Genomic DNA, 11006 nt, shown 5'->3' with positions numbered 1-11006 from the left:
GTTGAATGTCTATATATAGATACATGCACATGTACAAGCTTTGAATAAAATTAAAGCACAATTAGCATATAATTGGAAGGTTACATCAAAGGGGATTATTAGAATATACCTAATTAGATTAAGTTTAAGTTATATTAATTAAAAAGCTTAGTCCACAAAAAGGGCAAAAAAAAAAAAAAAAAAAGAATTATTGTGGATGCCAACTTTTGTTTTAACCGTGTGGGGTCCATTTTGATGAACAAAAAGAAATTTGCAGAGAATCAAAATTAATTGTCTTAATTTAGTCTTTAGGTGGGTCGTCAATTTCATATCTCAAATCATGTCATCTTCTTGTTGATATTTTGGAATCCCAAGTGCCAATCCATTGCTATTTGCTGCTACTCTCAAAGTTAAAAAGTCCTCCAAACCCTTTCATTAACCTTGCATTTTCATTACAAAGACATTCCCGCCCAACAAAAAAAAAAAATGTTAAATAAATTTTAAATACTTTATCTTATAAAATTATATTTATTAAATATTTAACACCATTTGATTGTGGAAATCTCACGGAAAAATCAGTTGCAAAATTGAATTTCAATGTTTGATTGTTGTTTTCCGAAGAGAATTAAATTTCTGAGCATGTAGAGCCCTTTTTCTGTTTTTCCACATGTGTGAAAAAAAACTATATTCTCATATAAAATAAAATAAAGCTTATACTCCCCTGTCCTAAAATATAAATCATTTTTGATTTGTTATTTTACCTCAAAATACAATTCATTTTGTGTATTTTAAAAAATAATAAATGATGTTTTTTCAATGTTGCCATTGTTTACACTAAATACAATAAATACTTTATAAGCAACTATTAATTTTAAAATAAAAGATAATTATTTTAAATTACCTTTGAGTTTGTTATAATTTAGGAGAATTAATTGCTTCCTTAATCCTCATGCGAAAACCTTAAACGATTTATATTTTAGGACAAATAGAATAAATATTAATATTAAACAAAGTCCATCAAACTCTGAATATATTTGATTCGAGTTTAAAACATATAATTACAGAAAAAGATAATCAATCACTCTGTCTTAATCAAGATTGAGCCACACAATAATTTAGTATTCTTATAACGGTTATGTGGAACTTTAATTTCTTAATTAAAAAGGAAATTTTTACAGAAAAATTGTGTGATTAGGTCGAAATACATAAAGATTTTATTTTGTTTAATTATTAATTAAATAAAAGGTATTACTAAAATAGTCCCGTGATCATTTCACGCGGTTTTGGGTCTCGAAGTCTCATAAAACAACGGCCCATTTTGTCATTTGCCATTCGAAGCATGTGAGAGTGAGTTGATTAGTAGTTAATGTTAGTTGGCTTTTTCCACGTGGCCCAATCTTATTTCCCTTCTGATGATGAAAATGACTTTTTGTTTGTTTTTTTGGGATTTGTATGTCTCATTTTAAAAGCTCACGAGTGTGACTAAATTTCTTCCTTTTTCTGTTTTGCGTTGCCAATTTTTCAAATTCCACCGTGGATTTTTTTATTATTGTTTTTCTTTTTGCAATGCTAATCTTTCAATTCCAACACATGGAAATGGAATTCTATATTTCAATTCTACAACATGGAATTTTTTATTGAGTTAATAATTATTTTATTTTGCAAATTGATTTAATTTATCATCTTAATTTCTATAAGAATATGAAAATGGGAAGGTCTTAAAGTTTCTACCATGATATTTTTCACAAATTTAACCGATGATATTTAAAAGTAATGATTACGGTAGAATGCATAAATTTACCTTTATATTTTACGTAAAAAAATTTAATACGTCTTTACTTTTTTATATTGACTCATTAAACACTTTAATTTATAAAACTGTATCCATTAAATATTTCTAATTTATAAAAATTATTCTATGAATATTCATACTTATAAAATTAGATCGATTAAACACTTTCGATAGTTTAAAGATGTGAAAATTATTGTTCCGAAATTATATTAACCGCATATCAAGTGAATATTTTGCATATAAATGTTAAAAACACCAAAAAAAAAAATTATATTGCTACTTGCTAGTATGAAGAAGGATATAATGTTACAAAAATCTATAAGTTCAGGGACATTATAGGTCTTTGGCAAAGTTTAAAGTGCCATAGTGAATTTATGCATTAGAGCCGATGATTACCTTCTATTGTATAATCAATAATATTATTTCCAACTTATTTGACTCTAATATATAAAAAAATTATTTTATTTTATTTTGACTCGAATATGAAAAATATATATATTTATACGAAAGGCATAAGTAATTGTATTACAATTCTGATAAAAAAAATTAAATATTAAATAATTTTTTTGTTATTTTTTAAAATTTATGTTATGACAGTTTAAATTTTTATATAAAAAAGATTAACACTTTCTTTTATCGAATTAATTCACATAAAAATTAACATTGTCTGAAAAAATAATTAAACTGTAGAAACATCTCTACATTATACTCCAGTCCAAGAAGAAGAAGCAGAAGAAGAAACATGTTGGCTATGTTGTTAGCATCATAGGTTTGAAACAGAAAAGGGCCCACACGGTTTGTTTATTTATTTATTGGGAAGAATTTGTGAGCAAAAGTGAAATAATTTAGTTAGTTATATGAAGAATTTTAGTGAACTGGAGACCATAACAGACTTAAGGTCTTCGCTCTTCACTATCAATTTGGTCACTACCCACTAAATTATGACGCATTCACAGTGTTTTTGGAAATGCAACCATTCAATTTGAATCAATTCTTATTAGCTTGTCAATTTCCTAATACTCATCATTTATTAAATATTAAATTTAATTGGATTTGATAAAAGGAATAATATTGATAAACTTGTATTAACAAATCAGTACTCTAATCGTCGAATATTTATAGTTATGTATAATGAAAAAAATAAAAGACATCTATTATAGTGGATTAGATTTTTTAAAAGATAGAAAGAAAAAGAAAGAGTTACCATATTCTGATATCTTGGTTTCTTTTTCCTTTTCTTTTTCAAAAGGGGAAATACTTTCTAATCCCTCAGTTTTGACCAAATTATCTAAGGCGTCCCTCTATTTTGATAAACTCAATAAGTAACCCCTGAGTTTTTGCTCGTTTGACTTATATTTTATATTTTATATAGCAAATTGTCAAATCGGTCGCATGACCTGTTGCAACTACATTGGATACAAGAAGTGGCCCATAAATAAATAAATCCCATAATTAAAATCAGACCTGTTTTTGAATTGAAAAAAAGAAAAAGACAAAATCTCAGAATTGTGGCCCATATGGCACCGGACAGACTCAGGGATCTATTCTGTGAAATCTGGATACAAAATAGTAGCATCTCAATGTGTGGATATTGAAGATTATTTGCAATCAGGTTTTTGGAAAGCTCTTTGGTCTCTAAAAATTCCGCCGAAAGTGAGGCATTTCCTCTGGATGTGCTGCCGAGACATTCTGCCAATTAAAACAACTTTGGAAAGAAGGGGAATGGAGCTTGATACAAGATGCGATTATTGTGGTGTTGCTAAAACGTTAGCCCATGCTCTTGTTGATTGTCCAAAAGCAAGATTTTGTTGGCAATTTTTTGTTGTTCAACCAAATATCGGCAATTTTCCAAATTTCTTACAGATGTTCGAACACTTGCACAATGTAACGCCCTATTTTTCCTGTGTTGAAATAGTAATTTATCTGTCTGTGAATAATACTGTCGGTCCGGGAGTCGGTATTATTTTGGTCCAGAAAAATTATTATATATGGTTACTATTTTATGTCACATTTTTGGAGCATGCATGCATGCATGATTTTTATGGGTAGAAAGTAAGTAATGAATATTTTTGGAGAATTTTAGAGAATTAGTGAGTAGTAACTTAAGATGTGATATTAATTAAGGAAATTAGAGGCAATAGTTGTATGGACTAAATTTGAAATGGTGTTATATTAATTAAGGAAATTAGAGGAATTATTTTTATGGAGTAAATTTGAGAATTTTGTTGTGTTATATAATATTTTGAAGGAATTTAATTTGGAGAATATTTGGAGCCATTAGATTAGATTTACATTCAATCCTAGCCATCCAATTTTGGTGAAAAGTCCAAACTACCCTTTAGTCAACTCCATTATTTGAGCAATATTTTTCTTCCTCTTCTTCTCCATCTAACGTGAACTTCATCTTCTTCTCCTCCATTTCACCTTTAGCCTCTCTTTCTCTTCTCTTTGTTTTCTCCATTTTCTACTTGAATAATTCACCAAATTCACTCCATTTACCTTGAATAAAGTAAGAAAATCTAGAGATTAAAGCTTGAGAAGTGGTTTTTAGGGATTAATTTCAAGGAATTTGGAGAATTCATTAGGTGAAGTAAACTTCATTATTTTTGGATTTAGAGTTTTCTTTTAGCATATACATACTTAATCATGCTCCAATTTCTTCCTTTCTTTGTTTTCTTTGTTTTGATTTTGAGCTTATTACATGTAGAGGGTGGAGAGCCTTCTAACAAAGATAAAGGCAAGACCAAAGTTTAAGGAGCTTTGATTCAAGTTGTTTTAAAGGTTTGTGTTCATAAACACACTAACCTTACTTCAATTTTTGGATTTGTGAAGTTTGTACTATTTTGTGAAAATTTGGGATTTGGTATGAAATGATTTGATTGCTGGAATTTGGTTGTATAAATGTGTTCTTGAGTGTTTTCTAAGCCTACCTATATGTTGAATTTATGAAGAAATTATTTTTCTCTTCTTCTTCCAAAAGTGGCAGAATTTTACCAAGGGAAAATGTTATTGGGTGTATTTATTGGAAGATAGACTTGGAACTTATTTATTGTGCAGAAAATTCAAAGTAATATGTTTAACTAAATGTATCTAATTGATGTATACGCAAATGTTGTAGTTAGACCTTAGAAGAGTGTTATTGTGTTGTTCTTGGAGTTTGATGGAGTTTGGAGTTTTGAAATTGGGAGTGTTTTGTATTCACTTGTTTGGCAATGTCTATGTTTAGGGGAAACTCTTGCAGTTTTTCTATAGGTTTCTCCCAAATCATTTTTTTTTTAAAAAAAATAATACTACTTGTTAAACTTGTGAATATTAAATCACTTCTAATTCATACTAGGATTTTCTGATTTATATGTTAAGTTAAGACGGTGCCTCCGGCACCGAATGTGACATCCGCCGTCGGGTCTCTCGGGACTGGGCGGTGGGTGTTACACACAAGGTGTGGGAAAGCGATTTTTTTGAGAGTTTCATTATGGGTCTATGGAGTGTTTGGCTGAGCCGTAATGAACTCAAATGGAACCAAGTGGATGAAGGACCTTATCATGTGGTTACTCGAGCTAGAAGTATGCTCGCATCTTGGAAGAAAGCCCAGCTGAAGCTGTCAGATTCAGATACAGGCATCAATGCTTCTGCAGGTAGTCAATGGCTTCTGTCACCTACTGGCACTTTTAAAATAAACTTTGATGCCGCTCTTCTCCCATCTGCCGGCCATGGAGCTGTCGGTGCTGTACTCTCAAACTGCCATGGCGGATTTGTATCAGCAACAACATCTTCATTGCATGGTTGCTCTTCTCCAGCATTAGCAGAAGCTCAAGCGTTAAGAAAGGTATTAACCTGGGTGCTGTCGGGACACCCTACTCTGACGATTCAGGTTGAGACCGATTGCCTTCAAGTCTGTCATGCTATGAGGAGTTCTGCCCCCGACTGGTCCGAGTTTGGTGTTGTCATCTCTGAATGTAAACTACTCTTAGTCCAATTGCCTAATGTTACATTGGCTTGGATTAGAAGACAAGCAAGTGATGTAGCTCATGTGTTGGCTAAATCCGTCCCTAGTGGAGCTTGTTTTCAAACTTGGGATAGTGCTCCCGCTTGTATTGCTCGTTTCTTCTCTTATTAATATAATCTTTAATTCAAATGTTAAAAAAAATTCTCCATCCAATAATGTTGCAACATTTGCTTTACACATGTCCATAATGTAAATCAAAAAAATTCTCAGCAGTTCGATATAGTGCAACCTTGCACTTTTATAGCCAACTGTAATTGTTTACAAAAGAGTTTATCATATTGCCTATTAAGTAAATTTCACTATCATCTGGATTAGCGAATGACTGACTGGCCACTCATGGAAATTCACCTACTCATCCAAAAGTATGGTACTATGCAAAAAATAAAAGCCCCAAATTCAAAATACCACCTGTAACCCAAAAAACCCTAGGAGCATGTGTTCCTCTATTAACATCATTGTGCAACATCTTCTCAGCCATTATTTGCTTCACTCGAATCAACTCTCTCTCTTGCCTTTGCCTGTGCTGGTAAACCTTCAAAAAAAAAAAATCAAGTGGAAGGCATTAGTGTTATTTATTTTTCATTAAGACTCAGAACCAAGAGAGAATGGACACTCTATCGAGAGGAGGTCTATTAACAGGAGATGCCCTTTTACAGGTTCTCATGTTGTGGCCTAGTTGTTTACATATGCAACACCTCACAGTTCCACACTTTAATCTTGTATTGCTTGCTGCTTGTTCCCCTTCTTGCCTAATTCTTCTTAGGTCTTCCAACCTTTCTTTTTAGTTCTAGAGGCAGCACTATATTCCCTTCAGTTTCTGACTCTAGATTGACACGAGGGATTGTGTGTATTACACCCTTATATGTCTTCAGATATGCTTCTACTGTGAAATATTCATTGCAATATTCTTCAATGTTAGCCCTCTTGTAACCAAGTGCAAGGCATGCATGTTTGCATGGTAATCCTGATGTCTCCCACCACTTGCATAAGCATGTCCTTTTTCCTATGACAACTGCAAATGCAATTTTTCCTTCCCACACTTCAAACTCATAAGTATTACTGGGAATCATCCTACACCCTTTGGTCATTTTCATCAAATTATTCAATGCATCCTTGCACTTTAGTGTCGGTTTTCCCTGCCATGTCGACCCTCTTGCAAATCTTTTATGTAGCTTGTGCATGCATTTTTGCCTACTTGCATCCAACAGCTTCACAATTTGCAAGCTTCTATTTCTTCCAAGTAAACTGTTGAAGGACTTTGACATATTATTTGTCATGTGCTCACTTTTACCCTCAGGTCGGCAAGCATGTCTGGCCCATTGTGGCAGTGGTATCTTCAACAACCACTCTTCTGCCTTTTCTTCATACAACAGTTCAATGTTCGTCATATGCACTTTGAGAGCTTCACTATGAGTCGCCTTTGCAGCAGCCTATAAATCCCTCCTTAATGCTACCCCAGTAAAAACCTTCCTCAAATGCATGAAGATATGCTTGCAACAATATCTATGCAATGATTCACCAAATATTATTCTCACAGCATCAATTAAGTCCTTGAAATGAGCAACATACAATTAAAAGCAAATGAAGACTTTAATTTTCAATAGAACTTCACAATTAAAAGCAATAATATTGTACAAAAATTATAGTATACCTTCTGTCCGACATGAAGGTCCACAGGTTATCATCATTGTCTCTTCCAATGCATTCTTTTAGACACTCAAGGAAGAAATTCCAAGTTGCACTTGACTCAGAATCAATTATTGCTAATGTCAAAGGATAGACCCCCTCTATTGCCATCAAGACTCATTGCAGCTAAATAAACACCCCCATATGGCCCCTTAAAATGGCAGCCATCAAGACTAATAAATGGTCTGCATCCATTCAAGAATCCTTTAATCATACCTCTATAAGAAATGAATAGTCTTCCAAAAACAACTTTAGTACCAGGTAGTGTATTTCTAGATGGGTCAAATTCAATATAAGTTCTAGGATTGAATTTCCCTACAGACTCTAAGTATTTTGGAAGCATCCTGTACCTCTCCCTATTTGAACCCTCATCTTTCTCTCTAGCCTGGTACCTAGCTCTATTCAATTGCCATGTTTTTGGCTCAATACCCCAAGTGTTTTACAATTTTTTAGTCATCAACTCATAGCTCATATTAGGATCAGCCTCAAGGTCTTCACGAAGTTTTTTCCTAATCCATGATGTAGTGGGTTTAGTATTTTTGTTTCCTAATGGTCTTACGCAATTATGCTCCTCTTGTAATGTCTTAACCATGAAGGTGGTGCCATCTGGATTTTTTTATGCATGAATTCTAAAGCCACACCCCTCTCTTTTGCATGTAGCAGTTACTCTTTCTGAGTCATTTTTATGCATCTTCATCAAATATCCCCCTTTCATTGAATAGTCTCTTAATGCATGCCTAAATGCAATTACATTCATGAATGTCATCCCAGTTGCAAATGTTATATTGTTAAAATTATCTGCCACATACAAGTTGTCATACATCCCTCTAAAGGGGTCTGGTCTCCTCCTCTTTCTGCCACGCACTACAATATGGTCTTTTTCATCACTTATAACCTTTTCAAAACTCATATCACTACCAACATCAGACATACCATTTGTATTATCATTCTCAACATCAGAATCATCATCAGAGGTATTAAATCCATAATCATTATCACTGTTGTCCCCACTTAACTCTTCATCTTATGGTACTTCAGTGCTACCTGTTTGAGGCCTATTAGGTTTGAAATTATATCTATCATTCCTAGATGCATTCTAAGAAAGGTCCTTACTCCTTACACCACTATCTCCCTTACTCCCCTACCTCTAGAAAGCCCACTTACATTACTCATATCAACTGACTCACTATTGCCCTGCTCACCCCTTACTCCACTGTCTCTTATTAATCCCCCACCTCTAGATAGCGTACTGACATTACTAGATATTCCCCTACCTCCTCTTAATGGCCTACCTCCTTTTTTAATCCCCTACCTCTTGATATTCCAAGCCTCCCTCCCTTGCCCCTGGTAACTGGAATGGTCTGAGAACTGCTATCCCCCAAAATTTCATCCCAAACACTTTCCCTAATTACAAATGCTCTCCTACTAACTCCACTGCTAGTACCCACATTAACGTCAACCCCAACTGCCCTCCTAGAAGCACTCCCACTAGCCACATTATCATGCAAGTTCAAAATAGAAGGCACATTATCATTCAAATTCACAATGGAAGGCACATTATCAATGCATAATAAATTTTCAACATTTGACTACCTTACACCCTCACAAACATTGCTAGAATTTACATTTACACTAGCATTTGATGGACCCTCCATACTAACACAAGCATTCCTAACATTAACTGTAATTGGTACCGTAGCAATATCTTTATACATTTGAAACATAAACATAATATCATCATTTTTTTCAATAATAAAACCAGAACCACCTAAAAAATCAATAAAGTCAGCCTTCAATTTAAACAATGTATAAACATTTTGCAAAAGATCCAGATATGAGTACTTATCTCGATCTACGTTACACACTCAACCCTCCTCTTCTCCACATTTGAATTGAAGATCGTACCACTGAGGAAGCGTCATCTACAAAATAATGGTGAAAGAGCGTAAAGGTTACATTTTTATAGATATTTGCTGTTAAAATGTTGTTAAAAATCCTTCACATCACTAACCTTAATATGTTGAATAAACTTTATTATAGCTTAGATCTTGTTGTTCATAGAATTTGTTTAATAAATATACACAATAAGCGAAAGCGTACCTTGATTCATGGCTATTGATTATCTCGTTGCGGCAATTATGATTCTCACCATAACAGTAGATCTACGTTTCTTCACTCTGGCCTTTTGTTCATAAGTGCTCTCTTAATGGTTAGAGAATTATCAACAGCACGGGAGTATTCTTTTTACGCTCTCTCAAATAATTTATCACTATATGTGTTTGAGGTAGCCGTCACACTCTCTATTTTCTTTTCTTAACCTAAGCTGTTGTTTTTATTTTTCTTTTATAAGGCAGAAAGGGAATTAAAACCCTAACTGGTCATTATCCATTAAGCCCAATAACCATCATTTTGGGCTACCTTAATTAGAACCAGCTCTTTAATTACATGAGCTACTCAGATTATTAAAATAATCTAATATAAAATTGAATAAAAAAATTTTAATTGAAAGTTTTAGCAAACCAAATCACTGTTTCTCACAAGTTTATACTCTTTACATGAACTATTGCATGGTTTGTTGCATTGCTACTTATCCCACTCAAATGAAAAAGAAAAAAAGAAAAAGAGTAACAAAATTTACCTTCAGAATCGATGTCTCCTAACTATTCTTCATTCACTAGATCGATTCATAACCTTCAACAAAAAATTTCTTCTTTTCTTTGCAAAGGATCATCCATGGCGAGAGCGGGAGAGGAAAAGACATAAAAATGCAAAATGAGTAGTTAGGTGAATGGAAAAATGGTTCAAACCTTTGGATTTTTCTGTCCTTTTAATTTTATTATGTATTAAATAAATGAGGACATTTAAGACATTTACATGACTCTTTTAACGTGGAAATGCTTTTTTGTTGACAGAAGGATGGACAAGTTTAATGGAACAAAAACGCAGGGATTACTTATAGGGTTTAACAAAATAGAGGGGCGACTTTGTTAATTTGATCAAAACTGAGGGACTAAAAAGTACTTTCCCCTTTTCAAAATGAAGCAAAGGAAAAAGAAACAAGATGATGGATATGATGGGTAACTTTGCCAAGCTTTTCTTTATTCAGTCCATATGATCTTTGCTTGGGCCTCCTTTTATTTTACATTAAGTGGAATCAGAATTTTGATTGGGCTATTTTAACTGTGAATTCTCTTCTGATTCAGCCACTTGTGTGCTTTCTGCAAGAATAACAAATATTGCATTTTTTTTTTCCATTTTCTTCATTTTTTTTCTTTTTCTGTATATTGAAAGCTCTCAAAGGGGAAGAATGCTAGGGTTTCAACCTCAACTCTTCCACTATAAGCTGAAAACAAAATAATGAAACCTTATGCATATAATGTCTGCTGAGGACTTTAACCTTTTCAAGGGAAAAAATGCATTTTTTTTCCCATTAGAAAAGGGTAAAAAAAAAAGAAAAGAAAATCAACCCATGACCATTAAAAGCTGTTTTACATTACAAAATGACATTTTTATGTTGGTCAAATTAAACGTCTATACATAATG

General features: G+C 33.0%; 1 long non-coding RNA gene across 2 annotated transcripts; it reads left to right on the top strand.

Annotated features, from left to right (window-relative positions):
- Nucleotides 1–3740: 3740 nt before the first annotated feature.
- Nucleotides 3741–10788, top strand: LOC149498863 (uncharacterized). Of its 2 annotated transcripts, none has more exons than XR_016322465.1 (3): nt 3741–4356; nt 4479–4552; nt 5109–5932. It is a non-coding gene; the product is annotated as an uncharacterized LOC149498863 (long non-coding RNA). The 2 variants fall into 2 exon arrangements; XR_016322464.1 differs by lacking the exon at nt 5109–5932 and adding an exon at nt 10376–10788 and having other exon boundaries at nt 3742–4356.
- The last annotated feature ends 218 nt before the right edge of the window (nt 10789–11006 follow it).

The sequence above is a fragment of the Jatropha curcas genome, chromosome 1, assembly GCF_041381405.1.
Source record: "Jatropha curcas cultivar XTBG-Jc1 chromosome 1, XTBG_Jcur_1.0, whole genome shotgun sequence".
NCBI lineage: Eukaryota > Viridiplantae > Streptophyta > Magnoliopsida > Malpighiales > Euphorbiaceae > Jatropha > Jatropha curcas.
This window is presented reverse-complemented; position numbering and strand designations above follow the sequence as displayed.